The sequence below is a fragment of the Dasypus novemcinctus genome, chromosome 1 (assembly GCF_030445035.2).
Source record: "Dasypus novemcinctus isolate mDasNov1 chromosome 1, mDasNov1.1.hap2, whole genome shotgun sequence".
NCBI classification, from domain to species: domain Eukaryota; kingdom Metazoa; phylum Chordata; class Mammalia; order Cingulata; family Dasypodidae; genus Dasypus; species Dasypus novemcinctus.
Genome location: NC_080673.1, coordinates 9,709,157 through 9,736,898, shown reverse-complemented (window position 1 = coordinate 9,736,898; position 27,742 = coordinate 9,709,157). Strand labels below are relative to the sequence as shown.

The 27,742-nt window shown below is 34.0% G+C and overlaps 1 long non-coding RNA gene across 1 annotated transcript in view; it reads right to left on the bottom strand.

Annotated features, from left to right (window-relative positions):
* Window positions 1–672: 672 nt before the first annotated feature.
* Window positions 673–27,742, bottom strand: part of LOC105744605 (uncharacterized) — a 46,467-nt gene continuing 19,397 nt past the window's right edge. The window contains exons 2-3 of the long non-coding RNA XR_001117608.3: window positions 10,888–11,037; window positions 673–2,066 (exon numbers count right to left, since the gene is read on the bottom strand). This is a non-coding gene — a long non-coding RNA (uncharacterized lncRNA). The remainder of the gene's footprint in view (window positions 2,067–10,887; window positions 11,038–27,742) is intronic.

Here is a 27,742-nt window from a genome sequence, read left to right as displayed (position 1 = left end):
TCTTACATGTGTCATAGTGATTCATATCCAGAGATGAATTGCATCCTGTTTGACTAAGAAAACACCCAGAAGAGTGTCCCTGTACGTCTCTTGAGCCTCAATGCTTGCCTGTGTTTTTTTCCTCCTTCAGCACTCTATCCTTTGCCTTTAATAAAGCTTTACATGAAAATACCCTGCGATGTTTTGTGATTGTCTTCAATGGCCCAAATTGTAAATCTTTGTAATGAATTACTGAGTGGATAGAAATTCAATGGTGTATAAAAAAAAGATAGCACACTCTCAAAAAGTGCACAGGGACTTTAGAACTCATTCCACCCTCTCTGCAGATCATCTGGATGTTTTCCCATGCCTTGAGGTACCATGGATATGCCATCAAACCCTCCCTTCCTCTACATCATTAATTCTTTTTCAGTGGAGTTCTATGGCCTCTATTCTTTGTTAGTAGTGTTTCATTATTTCTTTGTTCTTTGTTTGAAAATAATGTTAAGAAAGCCAAACATTTTGGCCAGCAAGATAACATGTGAAAGAACTCAGAAAAGGCCACCCACAAAGAATGGTTTGTACATTAATGAACTTATACTATGAGATCATTAAATAAAAAAGAAAAGAAACAAAAGAAAAGAAAAAAGAAGAAGAAAACTGAAGTACAATGGCTTTTTAAATGAAAGATGTGTTTTATTCATCAAAACTAGGAAAAAGTTTTGTTTTAGGATATAGGTATTTCTGGACCTATTCTGGTCACTAGAAGTAGAAATTCCAATTCATACCTGGAAGAAATCACATTATTTAAGTAAAGAGGCATAACACAATGAGGGTTTTGAAACATCTTTGGATACTGAAAAGAATTCTTAACTGAATTAAATGGCATACTTCTTGAATTACAATTTGGTTTATACTTTTTCAAGTATTTTAATTTTTATTTAAGTAATGAAGGCATACATTAAAAACAAGGCTGAAGAATGTAAAAAATGGCAAGTTAGGTGTTTTCATTCATAATTTTAAATAGCAATGTATATATTATTTTTGATCAATTATAGACATCATCTTAGTAATTCCTTTAGAGTACAAAAAGATTTTTCCAATTCCATCAGTTCTTCTTCTCCACTATATAACTCTTACAATAAGTGAAATATAACTTTTTTATAACTTTTTGTTAATATATGACCTTTGTTACATCAATAGTTTGTGTTTATTATCATTATTACAATAATCAATGATATGCTAAAATGTATATTTTGACATTCCTTTTTAAAATTTTATATTATATGAGATTAATAGCTGATTCATGTTTTACATCTGCATATGCATCTATAAATATACTGTAAATTTTTATTCTCCATATTTTATGCATGGATGTCAAATGTTCAACAAAATATTTTTCCAAAGAGCCCAATGCATCAAATAATAATCAAATAATCTACTGGTTTCATTATTTTTCTTGTAGAAATCTGTTCCCCATATCTTCAAGTGTCTGTTGCATGTGGCCAACTAGATCTCTAGCTGCCTGCACGTGTATCATTATGTTCTTGCTATCTTTAGAAGCATAAAACCAACTGTACTGAGTAATATAAGACCTCAAGTCATTAAATTGATAAAGAAGTTTAAATTGGAGTAGGACTTGGCAGAGAAACCTTGCTTTTGCTTACTTTTGAATGCTTTCAACAAGGACAGTTTGAATGCTGAGGGTGGCTGGATAGGTGAACGCTGGTACATTGTGAAGGCTTGTCTTCTGGAAGCTGCATCAAGCTCAGTTTGCTGGCTGGGACAGAGTTAATCAGGGTTCTCCAGGGAAACAGAACTGACAGGAGAGCTACTATGTATTACAGCAACTGGGTTATGTGACTGTGGAGATGGGCAAGTCCAAATTCCACAAGGCAAGCTGCAAGCTGGGAACTCTGATGTTTTTCAAAGCTTTTTGATGAAATCCCCAGAAGTTGGCTGGCTGAAGTAGAGACTGAATATCTCCCTTCTGACTGCTGACATCATCCCTTCTCCTTTAAGAATTTCAGCTAAATGAATGAGACTTCACTTACGTTGATTGCAGTTGTAATCATCATTGTTTATCTCTAAATAAAAACAAATAAAAAATTATATTTTTGCCTAACCTAACTCAACTTTCCTGCAAACATTTGGAAACACGCTCTTTCAGAAGAGGGTATAAGTCCTTGGGTAATATTCACTCATAAACTTGATATCCTATAACTTAAATACTATTAAATAAAGATAATACAAATTTTATTCTATATATATGTATTTGCTGACACTGGACATTTTATTAGTGGGGAGATTTGCCTTGGTCTGGGAGGGGGAGGCAGGGACAGACAGAAGCAGCACCGATCTCAGGGGATTTTCCCAGGCTTCAGGTGTTCAATTTGCTGATGCAATCAACTTACTAATAATTTAAAGCCATGAAATATCCTTACTGTAACAATCAGGGCATTGTTTGCTTGACCAAACAATTGGACACCATAACTTAGCCAAGTTGACACATGAACTTAACCATTACAGTCCACCCTTTGTCAAACTGGAAACCGTACTTATCTCATACCATACATATCACCATACAAACTGTACTTAATATCTAAATAAAATTGAACAAGCAAAACATCATATTTTTGCCTAACATAATTTGACTCTCCTGTGTTCATCTGAAAACACATTCTTTTAGAGGAGGGTGCAAGTTCTTGGGTAATATTCACTCATAAACTTGATATCCTATAACTTAAATACTATGAAATAAAATTAATACAATTTGTATTATATGATAAGGGATAAGGTAGGCAATAAAGAAAATATATTCATAACAGAAAAAGGAAGAAATGTGCACAACTATTATAGTCCACATTTCTATAACCAGTCACTTGGTTGTAACTCATATTTGTGACTACCTTCTTTTACTACCCATTATATGTTCCCTTTATTCTCAGCAAGCACCATAACTAGCTGTGGTTCTTTGCCTAGTGGGGTTACCCAAACCTTCATTCCAGAAGGTCTGGGCCGTTAGTATATCTGCATGGATTGCACTGCTGTGCAACTGTCTTTAATCACAGAGTATAGTAATACTGCGAGATGCCCTGAGAGATCTACTATATTCCAGGCAAACATATTTTTTCACTTCTATTGTGTAGTAGCAGTCCTATTTCCCCTTGATAAGCAGGATCCATTACCTAGGCAGTACAGTAATTCCCTTCTTTACTTGTTGATTCCGAGGCATGAGGATCCCAAAGTGGTTGTGTGGCAGTAACTTCCAATTAAGTGGAACCGTTGTGTTTTCTGATGGAAGAACTCCACCTTTTGAAACTAAACCTGTAGATCAGAAGAGCTTATGGTTGCAAGGACAGGTAGCAAATTTTGTCTAGGGGATCACTAGGAAAATACTGAGTGATGACACTCCCATTTCACACTTTTATTCCTGGAGCCTTGAATCCTGACTTTGAGAGAAACAGCTCCATAGAGTGAATGTTGAGTTAGAGCACACACAACTTCCTGGAGAACATTACCCTAGTCCTGCAAGATATCTCCACCCAGTCAGCACCTTAACTGAGTCTCCAAAAAGCCATTCCACCTTTTTATCAATCCAGCTGCTTCAGGATGATGGGGAAAATGGTAAGAACAGTGAATTCTTTGAACATGTGCACATTTCTATACTTCATTTGCAATGAAGTGGTTCCCTTGTTCAAAAGCAATGCTGTGTGGGAAAACATGTTGATGTGTTTTATGTTTGCTACGCTATTTTACCTTTACCACTTTCCTGAGATGTTGGCAGTTAAGTGTTTTATCCCCATTTTCTGGGTGAAATAGCTGATATCTACAGATTCTAGTAACAGTGAGTCCAAGCTTTCACAGTAAGTTAGGCAGAACTAGGCCTCAAAATTGATCACTCCAGTCTGTAACTACATCAATACTGAATTCCTGGTATTAGGTATCAATTTTGCCAAAACTTGTGAAATATGCTTTCTGTGCATTTTCTTTGGTTGCAATGTAATAATCTTCTATGAACATGTCTTACATAGGAGTTTATAGAGCACATTTGAATTGACTATGAATATTAATTGAAATTAATAGGTTATATTATACATATTGAAATGCCTGTAATTAATAAAATTAATAGACTTTATTTTTCTCTCCAAATACTATATTAAATTTGGGATAAAATGGAATCAAAGACCGTGAAGAAGGGAACAATAGACGTTTTCCTTCAGGGTAAAAAAATGCAGCTGATTTTGTATTTCCAATCTCATGCATCAGATTGTGTCACAAAATCTGAAAATACAAATAACAATCCTAAATAATGGAGCTTTAGTGAAATACCAGGCATAGCAAATGTGCTAAATAAGGAAAACACATTTAAAAAATAGTATTTAACTGAATATTATCTTCATTGAAGAGCATTATGGTGGTTTGGAGCTAGATACCCAAGAAAAACAAACAAGCAAATAAACAAACATGTTCTTAAGCTTAATCCATTCCTGTGGGTGTGAACCCATTACATACAGAATGTTTTGATGAGGTTACTTCAGTTAAGTGTGGCACAAGTTAAGATGGACCTTAATTCTATTACTGGAATCCTTTATAAACAAAATGAAATTCAGACAAATAGAAAGTCACAATGGGAGCAGTAAGAAGCTGAAATCATCAGAACCTGAAAGACAAGGGAGAAATGAGGAGAGGCTGCTTCGTGCAGTGCTATGTGCAGAAAAGCTGAGGACCACATTTCCCCAGCAGTCAGGCTCAGAATGCCCAGTCATCCAGGAGAAAGCATTGCATTGGTGATGACTTGATTTGGACTCTTCCTAGCCTCGAAACTGTGAGCTGATAAAATTCCCTTCGTTTAAGCTGACCCATTGCACGGCATTTGCTTGAGCAACCAAGGAAACAAAACCAGTATCTAATACGTTACAGTTAATAATATGAACAGAAACTAGGTGTCAAAAAGATCTTTTGCAGTTTAGTGACCACAGAAAATCAGAGCTACAATAAATCTAAATCAAAATACTGGTGCTACTAGGGGAAAAAGCTTATGGATGATTATTAGAAATCGAATAAAAAATGACTAAAACATCAACAAAGATTTAAATAAAGTTTTGAATACAAAATAAATGATTTACTGTAGTCTTTAAAAAGATGGTATTGTACTTGCTTTAAAATTCTTTAGAAAAGATACGGTTTTGCAAGTCATTGATTTATGATATAATGAACCAAATGGCTTGCTGAAAATCTGGAAGAATTCCAGTTTAACCGCCACTATTCAAATTGATAGTGACAGTTCATTCTGAGGAAAAAATGTTATTTTCAAATGATTGATATGAACTCAAAGGGGTGTGAAGAACCATAGTGTACTTTGTGCAGAGAAGTTGTGACAGGTTGGCACATCTCTAATTCTGATTTGAAACAAGCCAGGTCACTGTGGTTTCCAACGCCATTAAACTTATATACCAAATTAATTGATTCACTGAAATATTCCACAAAGGAAAATGTGCCACAATTTCAAAACTGAAAGTCGTATTTTTTTGTATTAGTTTGGCACATCATCTACTAAAGCTAATTCCAATGATTTTTTTCCTTTAATAGGAAGAAAAATAGTCATGCATATTAATTAAACTTACTTATAGCTTAGTAAATGCTGTTTTCCAATTATGAAATTTAGAAGTGTTCCAGGTGAAAAAAAAATAAAAATTCCTGCCACAAAAGTAAAACATTAAAAATTATTATTAAAATAATGGGGTCGTAACTCTATTGGATGACAAATGGGGTTAAATGCAGATTAAGGGCAAAATTCTTCAACTCTGCCTATTTAGATTTTACTGATTTGGCAAGTACACATTTTAATTCCTTAATTGTATTCCCACAAAGACCAATTAGTGTTTTTCCAATACAAAAGCACCCAAAGGGTGCTATACAATTTTGGAGGAGAGCTTTGTTAACACTTGTGATGTGGGCTATGGGTGGAAGGCTTTTTGTCTCTTCAGAGATAACTTAAGCTGTTTGACTTGTCGGTGTGGAATGGTAAGAGGCTGCAGTCCTGCCCTTAGGGACTATGGCAACAGGCTCCAGTCCCAGGAAACAGTTTAACAATGCAAGGGCTATAAACTTTTTAAGTATTTAGGGGAAATGCAAAAAGTAAATATGCTAAAAGCTTATCTAGAATATCTGGAATCCATGCTAAAAGCTTACCTAAGATGTGGAAGATATATATGCTAATTGAAGCCTATTGAGAACTGAAACAAAGGGACCATTTGGCCTTTCCTCTCTGTATAAAAGATGTTTGAAAATCTTGTTCGGGACTCGGGATTCAAACAGAAAGCTCCCGAGTCCGGCCAGCCGTCAATAAACCATTTTTCCTTCTCAAAATCATTCCTGAGTCCTGGCCTCTCTATACTCAAATAATTGAACTTCTCTCAAATTCTACAACACTTGAGGTTTTCCAAAGTTTTCATTTCTACAATACAGCATACCCGCACTAAAACATATCTTGAAAGTAACCTCTCTGGTACTTGTGAATTCCTGAAAACATTAAGGTGGTTTTGTATTTAGGGAGATGCTTCATATTGCTATTTTAATCAAAAGCATTGTACTCTCCTTTGTCCAAATGTATGTAAGCTGATTTACACAGACTCTTAAATACAATGTTAGTCAGAAAACAAAACAAAACGAAAGGATCACAGGTCAAGAAAGTAGTTGCATGCGTACTTTTATGTAAGGATCAGCTGTTTTCCAATGAAAGTGACAGGACAGGAGACCAAAGTAAGCATAGTCAAAATCTAGCAGGGAAGGTCAAGCTATGAATAGGATGAGGCAAAGCCTGATAGAGGCATTTGAAAATGTATTTAGGAATATGAGTGAGTGTGTTTGTCATGGATTTCCTGTATGTAGACTCCATTTCTTGTGGGATGTGTCTACAGGATGGCAGAAAAAAAAAAATCAGATTATCTAGGCTAAATGTATTTAATTATTGATAATCACTAAAGGAAAACTCCATCTTTTTTTCTCAGTGTATTAAAATACATCTGACCATTTTATGCCCTTTCCTGAATCAAAATTCAGTTCCAAGAGGATAGAACACTGGCTGACCTGGCTCAGGATTGCGACACAGTTCTTCTGCTATGGGAGGCCACAATCTTGGGCCATCAGGTAAAGGAGGAGTAATTCTCTAAATAAATGAAGGGTTCTATTGATGTGGGCTATGGGTGGAAGGCTCTGTGTCTCTTCAGAGATAACTAAGTTGTTTGACTTGTGGGTGTGGAACGGTAAGAGGCTGCAGTCCTGCCCTTAGGGACAGTGACAGCAGGCTCCAGTCCCAGGAAATGTTTAACAATGCAAGGGCTATAAACTTTAAGTATTTAGGGGAAATGCAAAAACCAAGGCTTATCTAGAATGTCTGGAGTCCTTGCTAAAAGCTTACCTAAGATGTGGAAGAGATATATGCTAATTGAAGCCTATTGAGAACTGAAACAAAGGGACCATTTGGCCTTTCCTCTCTGTATAAAAGTCGTTTGAAAATCTTGTTCGGGGCTCGGGATTCAAACTGAAAGCTCCCGAGTCTGGCCAGCCGTCAATAAACCATTTTTCCTTCTCAAAATCATTCCTGAGTCCTGGCCTCTCTATACTCAAATAATTGAACTTCTCTTAAATTCCACAACACTATTAGCAGAGTAAAGGAGAGGGCCGATTAATGTGTTGAAAGAAACCATCAGGCAACCAAGTTATCTTTCCTCTATATCCTATTCTCCTTTAATATACCTAAAATTCCCATTTTAAAATACCATATTTATGTTAATACAGATCATCATCTCCAAAGGAACTTTGTAAACAGGTTTAAATATTGACAAGGATAACTTATTGAATAAGAGGGAAGGCTTTTATCTCAACAATAATCCTTCATTAATGCACCAGCACAGATGGACTCTGTTTCATTTTACACTTAAAATATGTACAGGAACACTCCTGTGCATCAGAGTACAGGATTGTTTAGTTTGGGAAGCAGATTTGGCTGAACAGATAAGGTGTCCCAGGGCCTCCCAGGGCCTCCCTGACCCATGTGGAGCTGGCCCACGTGCAGTGCTGATGCATGCAAGGAGTGCCCTGCCACACAGGGGTGTCCCCTGCATAGGAGAGCCCCACACACAAGGAGCGCGCCCCATAAGGAGAGTCGCCCAGCACAAAAGAAAGTGCAACCTGCCCAGGAATGGCACAGCACACGTGGAGAGCTGACACAACAAGATGACGCAACAAAAGAAACACAGATTCCGGGTGCCGCTGACAAGAATACAAGCAGACGCAGAAGAACACACAGCGAATGGACACAGAGAGCAGGCAGCTGGGGGAGAGGAGGTGGGGAAGGGGAGAGAAATAAATAAAAATAAATAAATCTTTTAAAAAAAGATTGTTTAGTTTAACTAGATGTATGAGAATTGGAAATTTTGGAGGAAAAGTTTCAATGGAGCCCTTCATTAAAAGAAATTATAAATCACTATTTAAAAGGGTTTTCAAATAGATTAAATATTTAAAGATGAATACCTCGAGCTTCACAATTTTGTTTAAAGCTAACAGTTTTTAACTATAACAGTTCAATATTTTTATTGTCTTTATTTTACTTTTGCACTGAATGAAGCCATCTATTTTGTTCCTATAGAAAAAAATTACATAATTCTCCTGAAATCATTGTTCTATGAAAATCATCAAGTTACCCATTTTTCCAAAATTAGAAGCCTAGCATTAACTTTCCAATTAAGGAGAATCCTAATTAAGATAAACATATTTACTAGTTTATACTTGAAAGTTCAGTGCACATGTATAGTTACCATACTTAATCCAAAACCTAACATTTGTTCTTCCTTCTTTCTTTCCTCCCTTCCTCCTTCAGGCTCTTCCTTCCTGCCTTCCTTCCTGCCTCCCTCCCTCCCTCCTTTCCCTTCCTCCCTCCCTCCCTTCCTCCTTTCCTTCCTTCCTTCCCTCTCTCTCTATCTTATCTCACCAAGAAATCCTAATCAAGATAATCTGAGGTTTTAGGTACATAAAAAGAAGCCAAAGGCTATGGGAAGGAGGAAAAAACCAGCAGAACATATAAAAGCTGAGCTGGAAATAGAAATATTCAACCTGAACTTTATAAAGCAAACTTGATAGATGGTGAGGTACATTTGCTCTAGGAAGACTGCAATCAGTACAAATGCCCCAGACGAGTCAAGATTATGTTGACCTTGGTGATGTCTGCAGGGAAACATATTCATGGAAGTCAGCTCTGCTGAAATTAATCTCTTGTGTTGATTAAAAAAAAAGTGATATTTTTCTCAGAAAAGACATATTTTGCCTTGTGTTACCTGCTGGATGCTTGGGGCAGAAAAACTAGTCACTATGCCATTGAGGTCTTTTTAAAAATCTCATTTGCTATTTGTCACAGTAAGTCAATTGTGGAGTACCAGTGCAGTGAGGCAGTTTAGCAGTCTATGTCCCTTTTAATTTCTTTTTCACAATCTACAAAAGGCCTTGAGTATTTAATGGTCTTTTACATTGCATTTTGAGAGAAAAAGCATGTGTAGACAGGCAAACTTCAATTTCTACATTACCTTTGATTGAGAGGTATATATAGCAGATTTTTACTGTTGTTTATTAAGATTTCAGAGGAGAATCAAGAGAACAAAAAAAGAAAATAAAAAAATGCACACTATGCAACATTTTAAAATTAAAATTTTTAATTTAGAGCAGTGTTAAGTTTAGAGAAAAATCACAATAGTAGAGACTCTTTGTATATATACCACACCCATGTTCTCCTATTATTAACATCTCACATTAGTATGGTATAGTCATTGCAATTAATGAAAAAATATTAATATGTTATTATTAAGGTATATACTTTATTCAGAATGGCTTAGTTCTTGCCTAATAGTCTTTTTCTGTTTTAGGATCCCATCCAGAATATTACATTACATTTAGTTGTTTTATCTCATTAGGCTCCTTTTGGCTATAAAGGTTTCTCAGACTTTCCCTGTTTTGCATGACCTTGACAGGTTTGGAATACTGGTCAGGTATTTTGTAGACTATCCTTTACTTTCATCTGATTCATCTCATGTTTTTCTCAATTATGTCAGGGTTATATATTTGGGTGAGGAAGACCTCAGAGGTAAAGTGGCATTATCACCACATATAAAGGGTACATAAATCAACATGACGTATCTCTGTTGATGTTAACCTTGATCAGCTATCTGAGGTACAGACTGTCAAGTTTCTCCACTGTAAAAGTTATTACCTATTCTTCTTTCCATACATTATTCTTGGAAAGGAAATCACTGTGGTCCTTGATGGTAATGTATCTGTACAAATTATTGCAAATTCTTCTGTTTGGTATACAGATTCTTTTCCCTCTATTAATTAATCAATTAATTGGTTTATATCAGTATGGTCTCGTACATGTATTTAATTGATATTTTGAGTTATAATCCTGTACTACCTTATTTATTTTCTTGTTCAAATTTTTACATCTTTGACATTGGGAACTCTTTCATTTGACCCCCGTGTTCCTTTGACATACTCCCAACAAGTTTTTAGAGAACCTCCTTTCTTCTGACTCTGTAAGAGGTCCCAGGGCCATCTTGGACAGCTCCTGCCACCGTCCTAGAATACGCCATTTCTCCAAGCTAGAGTAAGTCATTTATCTAGGAGCCATGTATCTTTTGTTGGAGAAAGTTATTGTAAATCGAAATCTGGGACTTATGCTTTTAACTATTGAGTTGTTTCTGCTTCTAGGCCTTCTCAGCTGACAGAGCAAGGAAACATGCATGAGCATGTTAACATATGTATTTGTTCATATCAATCAATATTTCTATATGAATTTATCTGTATCTATATAAAAAAACACACGAGTTCATACTGTCTCCATCTCTAATCCCTTACCTTATGGATCATTCCAGGCTCCTTCCCTGCTTATCTGGACTACTCCATCCAGTAGTGACAAACGTGGTTCCCAACATCCATCACACCTTTATCCAATTGTCTAATTGTTCAGTTCTAGTAAACACACATAGTGGTTTCAGAATTGTTAACCTGTGGGAAAAAGGGAAAACTTTATCAGATAGAGTACTGGGCTTTCTGTCCATTTGCTTTTGTATTTAATGTACAAATTCCACTCAGTTCCAAAGTTACTCTGGTTTGCACCATTTTCTCCCACTTCCTTCAGTGAGATTGATTCATATATTTGTAATACCATTATATTTTTATTCCATCCTGGAATCTCCTTAGCCCCTAAAAGAATTTTTAAAATTTATATACCTTAAGGTTAAAGCTTTTAACTTGTAAAGTTCTACGAGTTTTGACAAATGCATACTCTCATGTATCCACCATTACATTATCACACAGAATAATTCACTGCACTGAAGTATCCCCAGTGCGTCACTTACTCAACCCACTCCCACATTTCTCTAAACCCCTGCCAGTCACTGATTTTTAAGATCTCTATAGTTTGCCTTATCCAGGATGTTATGTAAATGAAAACATGCAGCACATACCCTTTCAAGATTGGTTTACTTCAGCTATCAGGATGCATTAAAAATTCATCTATCTGTTTTTGTGGCTCGATAGTTCAGTTCTTTTTATCCCTGAATAATGTCCCATTGTATGTATAAACTATAATATATTTATCAATTTACCTACTGAAGGACATCGTGGTTGCTTCCCATTTGGGGTGATTACATATTGAGCTGCTATAAATATTCACATACAGGCTTTATGTGTAAGACATTAGATTTCACATATGTTGGGAAAATACATAGGAGTGTGATTGCTGAATTATATGGTAAGACTAAGTCTAGTTTTCTAAAAAAAACTTCCAAAATGACTGTACTATTGTGCATTCTGGAGAGCAATGAATGAGGGTTTCTGTTGCTCTTATTCCTCACCAGGAATTGCTATTTTCAGTTTTGTTTTGTTTTTTAATTTTAGCCATTCAAATTGATATTTAATGGTTTATCACTGTTGTTCAATTTGTAATTGTCTAATTACAAATAATATTTAAAAACGTCATATTAAGGAAATATAAAGTATATTAAATGTAGCATTATAGAAAGTCTTGAAGTCAGATTGTGCAAGTTCTTAACCTTGATTTTCTTTTTCAATATCCTGTTGACCAGTATAGATCTTCTGCCTTTCTATATCAGTTTTAGAATCAATTTGCCAATATATACAAATTAGCAATCATTTATATATAATTTTTGACTGAGATGTTCTTGAATATATAGATTGAATTGGGATACTCTAGGTATATTTTCAAATAAAACTCAATAAAACAAAATTGTTCAAACACTTTATAGTGAAGCAATATGCAGTTTCAGCATGTCTGTGTATGCCACTGTACAGCATCTCTCCCACAAAAACTCTAGATACGTTAAAAATAGAAAGGAAATAAAGAAGGAAGGAAGGAAGGGAGGAAGGAAGGAAGGGAGGGAGGGAGGGAGGGACAAAGGGAGGAAAAAGGAAGAAAAGGGAAAGGAGGAAGGTGGGGAGGGAGGAAAGAATGGAGGGAGGGAGGAAGCAAAAAGTATCAGCGGACTTTTTTTTTAAAGAAGGGCTTGATCATTTTATTTTTAATTTTAATTTTTAAAATTTTTATTTACCCCCCCCCCATTTATGGCTTGCTTGCTGTCTGCTCTCTGTGTCCATTTGCTGCACGTTCTTCCGTGTCTTCTTGTCTCCCAGTTGTTGCGTCATCTTGCTGCATCAGCTCTCTGTGGGCGTGGGCCGTCAGCTTTCTGCGGGTGCGGACCAGCCTACCTTCACAAGGAGGACCTGGGACGCGAACCCAGGGCCTCCCACAGGGTACACAAGAGCCCAATCTTTGAGCCACAGCCTCTTCCCGTATCAGCGGACTTTTAAAAATCAACGAGTCTCATTAGGGAGAGAATTCAAAACTTTAAGAAATGACCAGCGTGGAATTATTTTCCCATTTTGTTTTATAATTATATGTTTCGTTCAAGTTTGGGCCATGTTATGGAGCAACTGGATGTTGGCAGTATTGGTGGGTAAATTTCTGATAGAAACCCTGTGTTTCTAGCCAATAGTATTCCTGTACACTAATAATGAGCAATCTGAGGAGGAAATAAAGAAAAACATTCCATTTAAAATAATAACTAAAAGAATTAAATAAATATCTGGGAATAAATTTATCCAAGACTGTAAAAGACCTGAACAACACAGTAAACTACAAATCATTGCTGAAAAATCAAAGTATACTCAAATAAATGGAAAGACATTCCTTCTTCATGGATTGGAAGACTAAAGATCATTAATATGTCAATTCTGTTAACACAGGTAATAACTACAGTAACATCAATTCTTTGGTCCGTTGTTATTCTCCCCCCTTGTGTTTGTTCATTCCTCGATCTTGAGGGATTTGGGAGGCTGTCTGTTCTGACTGCTGCAGGCTGGGAGGACACTTAGATATTATGGGGCAGATGAAAGGAATCATTTTGCTTGTAGTTGAAGATACACCTTATTTTGAGGATAGGACTTGTCCATTATCATTGTTTTGAAAGTTGTCCAAGCAAGCCCAAAGAACTGGAGAGTAGGAGTTGGCCACACCTCTCTTGAGTGTCAGGGTTAGCTGGCAAGTGAACCATGAAAATTTAAGTCTCTGAGAGATACATTGAACAGATAAATTGAAAATTATAGGTCGGTCTAGCAACACAGATGGCCCAAAATTTCCCCTTTCAACCAAATTCATACTCATACTTCAATATTGTTAATTACCTTCACATTCCATCCATTTCCAAATAATTGCAATCATTCTAATTATAAATTCTGCAGATTAAGCATTGGCTCACCAATCTCTCCCCGTCCATCTTCTGGCAACCTGTCTTCCAGTTGTTACTGTGAGTTAGCTCACTATCCTTAGTTCATACAAATGAGACCTTGCAATATTTATTTTTTTGTGTTTGGCTTATTTCACTCAACATAAAATATTCAAGGCTCATCTATGTTGTTGCATGTGTCAGTACTTCATTCCTTCTTATAGCTGAATAATATTCCATTGCATGTATATGCCACATCTTGTTTGCCCATTCATCTGTTGATGGACACTTGGGTTTCTTCCATCTTTTGACAATTGTGAAAATGCTGCTATGAGCTTTGGAGTGCTGATATCTGTTGACATCCCAGCTTTCAGTCTTCTGGGTACATACTAGTACTGGAATTAGTGATCATATGGCAATTCTTTACTTAGTTTTTTTAACCAAAATAGCTGTCCTCCTCATGACTGCACCATTCTACACTCCACCTCAGCAGTGAATGAATGTTCCTATTCTTCCTCATCTTCTCCAACACTTGTAGTTTTCTATTTTTTTAAATGACAGCCAGTAGAGTAGGTGTGCAATTATATCTTGTAGCTTTGATTTGCATTTCCCTAATAGCTAGTGATATTGAGCATCTTTTCATGTGCTATTTAGTCATTTGTATTTCTTCTTTGGGAAAGTGTCTGCTCAAGTCTCTTGCCCAGTTTTTAATTGGGTTGTTCATATTTTTATTACTGAGTCATAGCATTTACTATTTATGCTGGATATTGATGCAAAGATAGTGGTCACCAGCGGTTCAGAGGTGAGGGGAAAGGATGAATAGTTAGAGTACAGAGCATTTTAGGGCAGTGAAACTGTTTTGTATGATACTGCAATGACAGATACATGATATTGCATATGTCAAAGCTGACAAAACTGTAGGGCACAAAGTGTACACTATAATGTAAACTATAGACTTTGGTTAGTAGCAGTACTTCAATATGGGTTCATCAATTTTTACAAATGTACCATGCTAATATAAGACGTTAATAATAGTGGAAACTATGTGTGGGCATGGGGCAGTGTTACATGGGAACTCCCTATACTTTTGGAATAATTTTTCTGTAAATCTAAAATTTCTCTAAAAATAAAATTTATGATTATAAATTTAAAATTTTTAAAATTTAAAATATGTCAATCTTACTCAAATGTATTTATTGATTCAATGCAACCTGGATCAAAATTCCAAAAACCTACTTTGTAAAAGTAAAAAAGCCAATTACCAAATTTATTTGGAGGGGAAAGGGGCCCCAAATAGTCAAAAGGATCATGAAAAAGAACAAAAAGGTGGAGAGCTCACACTTTTTGACATTAAGGCATGTTACAAAGCTTTAGTCAATTCAGCAAGATGCTGGCATAAAGACAGATTTATTGACCAATGGAATCGAATTGAGAGTTTAGAAATAGACCTTTGTATCTAAGGTCAGTTGATTTTTGATAAGGCTACCAAATGCACTGATCTGGGACAGAACACAATCTCTTCAACAAATGGTGTTGGGGGAATTGGATATACATATGCAAAAAAATGAAAGAAGACCCCTGTCTGACAACATATTCAAAATTAACTCAAAGTAGATCAAAGACATAAATAAAAGAGACAGGAGCATAAAGTTCCTAAGAAAATGCAGGGAAGCATCTGCAAGATTTGTGTTAGGCAGTGGTTTCTTATACTTCACACCCAGAGAATGTGCAATGAAAGAAAAAAAAATGGATAAATGGGACCTCCTCAAAATTAAATATGTTTGTGCTTCAAAGGCCTTTGCCAAGAAAGTGCAAAGGCAGCCTACTTGATGGTGGGAAACATTTGGAATCACATACCCAACAACGGCTTAACTTCAAGAATCTATGCAGAAATCCCACAGCAATAGAAAATTAAATAAGAAACGAGCAAAATCCTTAAATGCATCTTTTCTAAAGAAGAAATACAAATGTCTATAAACACCTGAAAATATGCTCAAAATTGCTAGCTAATAGAGAAATACAGATTAAACCCACAATGAAATATGATTTCATAACTACAAGATGACCACGATTTAAAAATCTGAAAATACAAGTGTTGGAGAAGATGTGGAGAAGTAGTATCACTTATTCACTGCTGAGGGAAATGTAGAATAGTAGTACATCCACTGTGGAAGACTGTTTGGCAGTTACTCAGGAAGCTAAGTATAGAGTGGCCATATGATCTGGCACTGCCCCTACCACATATATAATCAGAAGAACTGAAAGCAGGGACACAAACAGATACTTGCAAATTTTCACAATTGCCAAAAGATGGAAACAATTCAAGGATCCATCAAAAGAGGAATGGTTAAACCAAATGGGATATATACATATGGAGAAATATTATTCAGCTGTAAGAAAGAAAGAAGTCTTGATGCATGCAACAAAGTGGATGAATCTTGAAGACATTATGTCGAATGGTATAATTCAGACACAAAAGGACAAATATTGTATTGTCTCACAAATAAAAACTAATTATAGTGAGTAAACTTATGGAGTTAAAATCTAGGATATAGGCTAGAATATAGGAGATAGAATGAGGAAAGAGAACATGGAAGTGATGCTGAAGGTATGTAGGACTGTTAATAATGTTAATTGTAAATGTTTGGAAAATGATAGAGATGATTGTAGCACATTATTGTGAATGAATTAACTGCACTGTCTTATGGATATGATTGTGACTTAAAGGGGACTCTTAGGGTATATGTCAATAAAAGGAAAACTAGAGGATAAACCTGGGACTGTATAGCACAGTGAACACTGTTGTGGATGATGACTGTGGTTGAGTTCAAGTAAAAGAATGTTCTTTCATGAATTATAACAAATGTATGTCAGTATTACAAGGTATTAATCAAGGGATGGTATATGAGAAAAATACAGCTAATGCAAATAATTGACTATAGTTAAAAATATTGTTATATTTTTCATAAATTGTAACCAAGGTACTACATCAATATTAATTGTATTTTTAATAGGTAAGAGATTTTTGGGGGCAAGAGTGTGAAGTTCTCGTAAATAGGAAAGAATGTTATCCTCAATAAGTGATACTGGGAAAATTGGATATCTATAGGCAAAAAGATGAAGGTACACTCCAGACCTCATACCATACACAAAAGTAAACTCAAAATGGATCAAAGACCTAAATATAAAAGCCCAAACTCTAAAAGTCTTAGAAGAAAATAGAGGGAAGTTTCATCAGGACCTTGTATTAAGCAATGAATTCTTGGGCTTCATATACAAAGCACAAGCAAAAAATAAAAGATAAGTGGGACATAATGTAAATTGCAAACTTTCATGCATCAAATGAATTTATCATAGAAATAAAACAACTTGCACAATTGTAGAAAATATTTGGAAACCACATGTCCAATAATGGTTTAATAGTCATAATATATGAAAGAAATCCTACAACTCAACAACAAAAAAACACATTTTTTAAAAAATGGGCAAATCACTTGAAGAGAGATTTCTCCAAAAAAGATTTACAAATAGCCAAAGAGCACATGAAAAGATGCTAACATCATTAACCATTGGAGAAATGCAAATAAAAATCACAGTGAGATACTATTACATACCCATTAGAATGCTTACTTTTTTAAAAAAAGGAAAATTACAAGTGTTGGAGAGAATGTGGAAAAGAGGAACAGTCCTTCATTGATGCTGGGAATGTAAAAAAGTGCACCTGCTGTGGAAGAGAGGTTGTTAGATCCCCTGAAAGTTTAGAATTACCATATGACCTGGCAATTCCACTTCTATATGTATACCCAAAAGAATTGAAAGAGGGGACTGAAACAGATATTTGTACACCCATGTTCATATTGGCTTTCACAGTTGCCCAAAAATGGAAGCAACTCAAGTGTCCACCAACTGCTAAGTAGATAAACAAAATGTGGTATATGCACACAATAGAATATTATTCAGCTATATAAAAGGAATGAAGTCCTGATATCTGCAACAATATGGATGAAACTCTAAGACATGATGAAGAGTGAAACTTGCCAGATACTGAAGAACAAATATTGTATGAACTCACTAATATGAAATAATTAGAATAAGCAAACTCATAGACTCAGACTTTATAATATAGTTACCAGGGGATAGGACAAGGGTAGGGAATAGGCAGTTAAAGCTTAAAATGTAGAGTTTCTATTTGGGACAGTGGGAGAGTTACGGGGACGGATGGGTGGTAGTGATGGTAGCACAACATTGTGAAAGTAATCAACAGCATTGAATTATATATTTGAATTTGGTTAAAAGGGAAAATACAGGTTGCATATTTGTTACTAGAATAATTTTTTTTAAAATCATGGAACTACAGAACACAAAGTGTGAACCCTAAGGACTATAGTTAATAGTACAAGTATAAAAATATGCTTTCACTAATTGAAACAAATGTACTCCGCCAATGCAAGCTGTTAAAATAATAAGGTGGTATATGGCAATCCTGGCATTTATGCATTATTGTTAGGAAAACCCACAATTTCTCTGAAAACAAATAAAGAAAAAAAATCAGTTGTAAGAAGGGCAAGAAACAGAACAGACATTTCTTCTAAGAAGATGTACAAGTGGTGTAGGAGCCCACATGTAGAAAGATGCTCAACATCATTATATGTAATTACACATTGTGAAGTGGGATGCCACTTCACACAACTTAGGAGTCATAGTAAAAAGGATAGACTTTGGTTGATGTTGTCAAGGATATGTAAAGATTTCAGCTCTCATTCTTTTGTGCTGGTGATTTATAATGATGCAGAGGCTTTGAAGAGAATTTGGGCAGTTCTTCAAAAAGTTGTACATGATGTTAACATTAGTTCCACTCTTGGGTATATGCCTAGTGAGGTGGAGGCATGTGTCTACATGACATATTGTGCACAAGTTTTCATGGCAGCAGTTTTTAATACTCACTGAGTTGAAAGAATCCAGGTATCCATAGTATAATATTTTCAAGGTACAATTGAAAGCACTATACTAAGGGAAAGTACCCAGAAACAAAAGGCCTCATATTACATTATTACATTTAAATGAAATGACAATATTAGGCAGATTCATTGAGACACAAAGCAGCTTGACATTTGCTGGGAACTAAAGAGGGTGAGAGTTAGTGACAGGAGGTATGAAGCTTTTCTTTAAGGTGATGGTGGTGCTGGGCATTTCAGTAATGCTGATGGTTTTACACCTTTGTGAGCATATTAGGGACCCCTGAACTGTGCACTTTGAAAAGGTGAATTTTGTTGTAAGTGAATGATATCTCATAATTTAAAAAATCAGGGAAGTGGATACAGCGCAAGTGATTGAGCTCCTGCCTACCACATGGGAGGTCCCAGGTTCAGTTCCCAGTGCCTCCTGGAAAAGAAGAGCAAGTCAGAGAGCTGGTGCAACAAGATGATGCAACAAGGAGATACAAAGAGGAAGGAAAATGAGAGACCCAACAAAGTAGGGAGCTGAGGTGGCTCAAGCAGTTGAGGGCCTCTCTCCCACCTGGGAGGTCCCAGGTTTGGTTCCCGGTTCCTTTTGAAGAGAAGACAAGCACATGGTGAATAGATGCAAACAATGAGGTTGGGAGGAATAAATAAATAAAAATAAATCTTTATTTAAAAATTAATTGACCCTACTTTTATGGTTCTCTTTTTGGGGTTTTTATATTGTTTAATTGCTTTATGTGTCTACTCCTCACCGACACAATAATCTGTTTACTGTAGCGTTATAGCGCACCTTAACATTAAATAGTACTATTCCTTCCAGATTATTATTCTTTTTCCAGACTGTTAGCTATTCTAGTTCCTTTTCCTTTCCTTATAAATTACAGAATATGCTTGTTTATATCTTCTAGGATTTGGATGAGAATTGCTTCAAACTTTTTACGTCAACTTGGAGATAATTGACATTGTTACTAGGCTGAGTCTACCAATCTATGGAAACTGTGTGCCTTTCCATTTATTTAGGTCTTCTTTAATTACTTTCATCAGCATTTTACATTTTTAGCAAACAAATCCTGTACATACTTTGTTAGAAATATGCCTAAATATTTCATTATCATAAGAGCAATTAATTGTAGGCAGTATTGTGATTTTAGTTTTGGTGTCCACATGCTCCACATTCAGAAATACAATCAATTTTTGTGATTTGGTTTTTGTTGATCTTGGTTCCTGCAAAATTACTAAACTCATGTATTTGCTTTGTGAGCGTTTGGTAGATTCTTTAGAATTAACTACATAGACAAGTATGTCTTCTGTAAAAGTGGTAATGATCGACATGCTTACATATTTGCCTTTTACCTGATATTAGGGAAAAACATTCTCTATTTCATCATTACTGACATTAGACTTATATTTTTGCATATATTTATTCTTTATCAGTTGAGTAAGTAGTCAATTTCCATCTTCTCTTAGCTTACTGAAAACATTATCATAAATGGAGTTTTCCAAATTATTTTTCCATTGATATGATCATATTCCTTTAGTCTACTGATATGGTGGATTGCATTTACAGTTTTAAATGCTTAGTCTGTTTTGCGTAGCTGAAATAATATCCACTTGGTTGTGGTATATAATTCTTTTTATAAATTCTTCTGTTCTAATTGTTAATATTTCCTTGGGAGTTTTCATTAATTGACTCTTGAATGTTGAAAAGCTTTGAAGTACTAAAATTAAACAGACTTGTTTCTTGTGATATAGGGTATAGATGTGTGAGAGAGGTAGATAGAGGACAGAGAGAGAAGGCGGCAAAAGAAGACAGAAGCAGCAAGGAAAGGGGAGAGGAGGTGGAAGGGAAAGAGAGGAGAGGAAAGGACAGACTGTACTATATTGATGCCACTAATGCATTGTCTGGGATTTTTGCATTTTGGTTCTTCAGCGAGATCTGTCTATACTTTTTTCTATCTTGTAATGTCTGTTTTCACTTTAAAGTCAGCTCACAATAGCTTTAGAAAGACTAGTATTATATTTATTTATAATTTCAAGTTTTCAGAGACACTACAATGGGAAATAGATCTATATTTTCAAGTTAGTCCCTATTTATGCATGCCAAATATATCAATTTAATTTCTTCTCTTATAAATATCTTGCCTAGATTTAGATTTATATTTTATTGACTATATTGATTATTTAGGACAGAACTGAGAACAATATAAAACTGAATATTTCCATAACAGATAAATGTTTCTTTTAGAATGCTCAATAAAATGTATGGATATATTCTAATAAACCTTGGATTTTTTTTCTTTTCTTATTTTAAATAGTTATTAGTGCTATATTTGCTTTAACCCACCAGTAAATATTTTAATTATTAAATACCATAATTGATTTTTATTGATATGTAGCTAAGTTCTTGATTTTTATGTATTTATTTTATATCCATTACATTGTTGAAATACCTCATGAGTTCTTAGATGTATCAGTTGATCCCATTTGGTGATTTAAGTTGATAATCATAGTTATAAGAACTTTAAATTGTCCTTCTAAACTGTAATCAATTACAATTAAGATGCTCTCTAATAATACAGAAATGTATTGGGTCTTCCATCAATCCTTAAAAAAATAAAAATTTAATGCCCTAAATATTTATTCATGCTCCAGTAGTTAAGCCTACCACAAGATTTGGCATGACCTCTTATTTTGAAATTCATAAATCTACCATTAAATAATGAGGATTTCCACCGTGATCAATTTGGGGTTTTCCTCATTTAAGTGATTGAGGTTTTCTTTTTTCTCCACTCCTTCAGAGGAGGGAGTAAAGAGAGTGAGGTAAACAAAAACAAACAAATGACAATAAGAAGAAGTTTTTAAAAAACAATGCTGATTTTAAGATATTAAAGTACTAAAAAATAGCACTGGGACAATTAGTTATCTATGTGGAAAAATAATGAATCTTGATTATTATAACTCAAAACACAAACAAAAATAAATTCCAGCTGCATGTTAACTCTAAATGCAAATAGTGAAACAATAAAGGTTTTGGAAAAATACGTGAGAGTACCTTTATGAGCTTGAGGCAGTCATAGTTTATTAGAGGAAATCCAAATTTCTAATGATAAAAGAAAATATTGATAAACCATTTTATGTTAATAACAACTTTTTAAAATAAGGATTACCTTAAAATATTTAAAAGGCAAACAGCAGAATGGAAAATGAAATTTCAATATATAAATTTAACAAAGGAATTGTATACAGAATGTAGAATGAATTTTTCCACACATCAATAAAAAATAGCAGATAACTAAATAGAAAATCGCCAAAAATACTTAATGGGTACTTCATGAAAAATGGAAATTAAAATCACAAATCTCTATCATATACCTACCAAAATGGCAAAAATGAAAGAAACAGACATCATTGATGAGAATATAGAGTAATTATCACTTATACATTGCTGTTAAGAAGATAACTTGGTGTAACCAATTTGGAAAATTATTTTGCAGTGAATATTAAAGTTTAAACTTGTAATACTACTTTTACGTAAATACACAATAGAAATGTATGCATATGTTCACAAAGACATTTAAAAGATATCACATAACAATACCATTCATAACAGTGTAAATGTGTCACTACTCAAATGTTTTTCCACAGAACAATGCTTTATTAAATTATAACGTAGTCACACAGAAGTTTGTTCATGTCATATTGTCAGTATGCTAATCACTAGCCATATGTTATGGTTTGGTTTTTAAATTTAAATTAGTTTAAATTAAATTAAATTAAATTAAATATTTAGTTTCACTGTTACACTTGATCATGTCTAAATGTTCAATTTTACAGAGTAGATATGGTGGTGCAAATATAAAACTTGTACAATGTTGCAGGAAGTTCTATTGCAAATATTGAGAATGAATATAAAATATAAAATACATATAAAATAATATGGATAAGTTTCAAATTCTAAATGTTGAATTAAGTAAACAAAAAAAAAGTGTATGCTCCATTTATATAAAGTTCAAAAGCTGGAAAACTTTATCTGTAGTACTAGAAGACAGAAAAATGGTTATCCTTGGAGGGTTTAGTGAATGAAAAGGGCAAAGAAGAGTTTCATAGTTCTGTTTGTTTTGTTTCTTTAGCTAAGTGCTTGTTCCATGCACATGTTCACTTGGTGAAAATTCATTCACTAGTACACTTATGATTTGTGTGCTTTTTTAAAATGATATATTACATCTTAATGCAATGCTTACAAAAAAAAACAAAAAACGTGTCACACTACCAATGGTTGCTATTTACAAAGCCAGCAAGTAGGATATGGAAGTATTCCATCATGCAAAATAAACAAACAGACCAAAGAATAATAACAACAAAACCTAAGTTCCAAGTCAATATTCAGCAATCAAATGTAATTACAAAACTTTGACTCTGAGTCAATAATCAACAATCCATATCATTTAAGATGCTGGGTATTTTCATTTCTCTGGAGGAAAGTTGCCCTGTGCTTCCACATCCCAACAAATACACTTTTATGAGTTACTGTAACCTGCCATCATCCTCAAATGTTGTAGCTTATAAGAGTCAGTTTTTTATGTTTTTCATAGTTGATCGACAGCCTTCATTCTTGCCACACCTGAGAAAAGAATAGATATCATGCAAACAATTCTTTAATAGCATTACAAATACTGACCTAAATTGTATGTGTTCCAAATACACAGATCTCATTAATTTTTAATGATAAATATCTGCATTAGGACTCATAGAAGTATTTTGTGAACATTACTGAATGTATCACCCTTGGTGGACCTAAGACAGGCCAGTTTTTATTTATCTATTTTTAGCTTTTGTGGACTCTGACTCTGAAACTTTATGTTCTTAAATGTCCTGAAAATTATCCCATTCTTTGCTTTGTTTCCTCTTATTGGTTATATGAATTCATGTAAATATTACTCTTGATTCCATGCAAATTATAGAATTTGCTTATTATGATGATAAATAGAGCAGAATGAGTTAGATAGTTAGATATAGATGATAGGTAAATAGATATAAAGATATGTAATGAATAGATATCAAAGTCAAAGGAAATGAAGATAAATAAAATCCAGTTCTGAGAAAAGTACACAAAATGAATTGTTTTGGAATGCAACTTTCAACTTTCTATAGAGAAGTAATATATTTTTGCTACAGAATTTCAGCTGACCTATTTGAAGATAAAAGATGAGCAATTTCATTATTGAAAACACCTATAAAGAATTAAAGCAAAGAAACAATGAAACAGATAAAATATATATATTAAGACTTACTGGGAGACCATAAAGATATTATCTACTGGATTAATACAATTAATGGGTCTGCTGGTCACTGAACATGGCTCTTTGTACAACTAGGAATGTCATTCAGTATAATCCTACTATAGCCATTATTTGCATATTTAAAAAGTCTTAAAATTTTGATTAGGTGCATGGAAAATAATAGGTAGAAGTAGTAAATATAAATGACAGTTTTGGCACAGTGAGGGGGGAACACTATATGGATGCAATGAATCTAAAATTGACCCTCATTAACTTCAAAAAAGGAAGATCTAAAAAATAAGAAACGTTGTAGTTAATTTTACCCAAAGAATAATAATGACCATGTAGGACCATATAATATTTTCTAGTGCATGGTGTCTAATTTACCTCTGCATTAAGTTATAACCAACTCAAAGTCCAAATCTTATTTTGGTGCTATCTTTCGAGTAAAGAATGATAGTTGTAACTTTAATTTGAAATATATTTCTTAAAGGTAATATATTGTACTTTCTTTTCAGTGACTAATGTGAGATCATCCGCTTTTCTCTTCTATGACAGTACATGAGCTGTGTTCACAATAGAATAAAGGTCCTAGGTATTTGTGGAGAACCAAGTAGTCTGATGATATGGCTTCTTCATTAGCTGGTGTACATGTTTTGCAACCATTCTGTGTGTCAATTTTTTCATCTGTAAAATGGTGATATTAAGTCAGCTCTTAATAAGTTTATTTTACTTGAATACGTACATATTTATAATGAACTGAGAATTAATGCATGCACAATAAATACGTTCCAATATTTTCACAGAAAGAATAACATGCCCTGAATCTAACATCACAACTACACTAAATAATAATGATTCAAATTCAAGCAGTTAGGCTCCAGAGCTATCTTCTTCTTTCAATACTTCAGTCAGTACTAATTGCCTTTTTTTCTATGTACATCCAGTATCTCATTATAGAACGCATCATTATTGATACAGCATTTGTACCGACCACAGTTTCCAAGTTATTCTTATGAATAAAGTCATTGTATCAGCCTGTTTATTATTATTTGTTTCTCATAAAATTATACAGCATGAAATAAATTCCAGTTGTTCAGCTTCTCAATAAAAGTGGTTTCTCAGTAGATGCTATTAAAACAGAAGAATAAACACCATGTCCTAAATTATATTTCAAAATAGGCACTGTAGGTAAAGTAATTTCCTGTTGCTTGCCAAATGTAAATTTGAAATTCATGCAGTGAGATGATGGCAGAACTAGAGCTAGTCTTACGACTGTTGAACTGTCAGTGGAACAGTTAAAAATTGTTGCCTATAAAAACTCAGACCTATTAACAAATTGAGTGCAATTATTCCAATCAGAATCCTAACCAGTTAAATAAATCTCTTTCTAACTGAATATAACGATGGCTTTCATTTTAGTGTTTTTGTCACCACTTTATTAGGTAACTCAGTTCATGTCAAAAAAGGTGATTTGTAAGATAATATAAACTATTTGCATTAAGAATAATACTGAAGATTATGGAATAGTAAGGCATTATCCATTACAGTCCATTTCTGGTAATATTGTTAACTAACCAAAATAAATGAAAAGAGAAACTACCTTTCTAAGACTATAACCCACCCAGAAAATATGTATGCTACAATAATTTAGATATTTTGAGAGTTTACCCCCATTGAATTTGAATCAGAATATTGAAATTTTAGTTTTATCCAAATCATATGTACAGCTGTATCAGTTTTACTTTATGAAAAGCTGAGATAAATTCTTTTATCCAAGTGAGGGAGCATATGTCAGTCTGCTGTCAAGGACTCAAAATGAAAGTGTTTTTATTTTTACCTGGATTTATTTTAGGGGTGTAACTGGAGAATATTGACTATCTCCCTCAAATATCATAATAATATTTAAGCATTCTTTGTATAATTAAAACTTGAATCGTTCCCAAATTCTAAAACATGGAACATATTGGGATGACCCAAAAGGTCAGGGAACTTAAGTTCCTTTTAATTTATTTCATTCATTGAGGAAGAGTTGATGAGCACTTCCTGTCTTCCTATCTGTAATGTGTTATTTCAGTCACTCAGGGTTTCAAAGATGTCTTTTCCTCAGTAACCTTAGAAACCCACAGTGATGTTAATTAAGTAACCAGTCCATACAGATCTCTAGTTTTGAACCTTAGAGAACATTTGTGGGACATTTCTTCTTGTGTATTTAATTAGAACACAAATTCAATATGACAAAAACTGAACTCATCATTTCCAATTTCTTGATCGCAAACTTCCTCCATGGCTCACATTTTTACTAACTTTCATTTATCTTACTTTCATGATGACACCCACTCCCACCCAATCATGAAAACACAGATAGCAATGTCCCAGCTCTCCACTTTCCCTCTTCAATATCCCTAGACAACCAGTTACTGAGTCCAATTAATTTAGCTTTTTAATATCCCACAAATATTTTCACACCTTTTCATCCTCCCAGTTAATAATTTCATTTAGGCTGGTTCTTATCTTAAATCTCTAAAATTCAAACAATCATACAGATATTTGACAAGTAATCTCTCATCTCAATGTATTTTACCTTTACACATTCATTTCTCCATACTACTGAGTGACCAAATCAAAACACAAATCCAACCATTGTTCTTCCTTCTACAAATACTTAAGTAACCGATACATGCCTTAATTATTTCTGTTTCTCAAATTTAATATTTCAACCATTCTCTATTTTTTACTTTAAACTTCAATTATTCCCAAACCACTTTTCATTTCCAAACAAACCAAGATATTTAATATGACAAGCTGGTCACACACTCCAAAATGTTTTCCCCAGGCACTGGCATCTGGTGAAATTCTGTTTATGCATGAAAATCTTATGCACATGGTAATTTCTTTGTGAAACTTTCCCTGACCTTCCCATAGAGAGAACTTATCTCTCCTCAGCATAATTTTTCTACCTTTTAAACACAAATATCATTTCATACATAGTTTATGTGGGGCTACAGATTTATGGACAAAATACACAAATATGCAGGGAAAAAATTTTCTTCCTGCCTCTCCGTTTTTGTTTGTTTCTATACCATTTCATCTCCTTCAAAGTCTTCCCCATAGTAAGAGAGGTAGATATTTTGTTAAAATAAAATTATACCAAGTTAACGAATTCTATAGTGATACTCAATGTTGAAAATCCCAGTTATCAGAATCAAGGAAAAATATCCAATTACACCACTACAATTCAATATTGTATTTCAAGTTTTAGCCAGTAATACAAGGCAAAGAAAAAAACCCACATCTGGATTGGAAAAGAAGAAATAAGATTGTCTTTATTTGCATAGAAAACTAGATGATCTACAGAAAAATATCTAATAGCACTAATAGATAAGTACAAAAAGATATAAAACCAATATAAAAATTGTATTTCTTTACACTATTAATGAACAATCAGAAAGGTAAATAAAAAATAATCAATGTCATTTACAATAACATCAGAAAATATGAGCTAATTAAAATAAAACTAACTAAATTGTTTAAGAGTCACAAACTGAAAACTGCAAACAATAATGAAAGAAATTAAAGAACACATAAGTAAATAGAGATAAATGATGTTCATGGGTTGGAAAATTCAATATTGTTAAGATGTCAGTTTTTCCCAAATTAATTTGTATATTCAGTGCAATCCCAATAAAAATAACAGCAAACTTATTTTTGTAAAATTTGACTAACA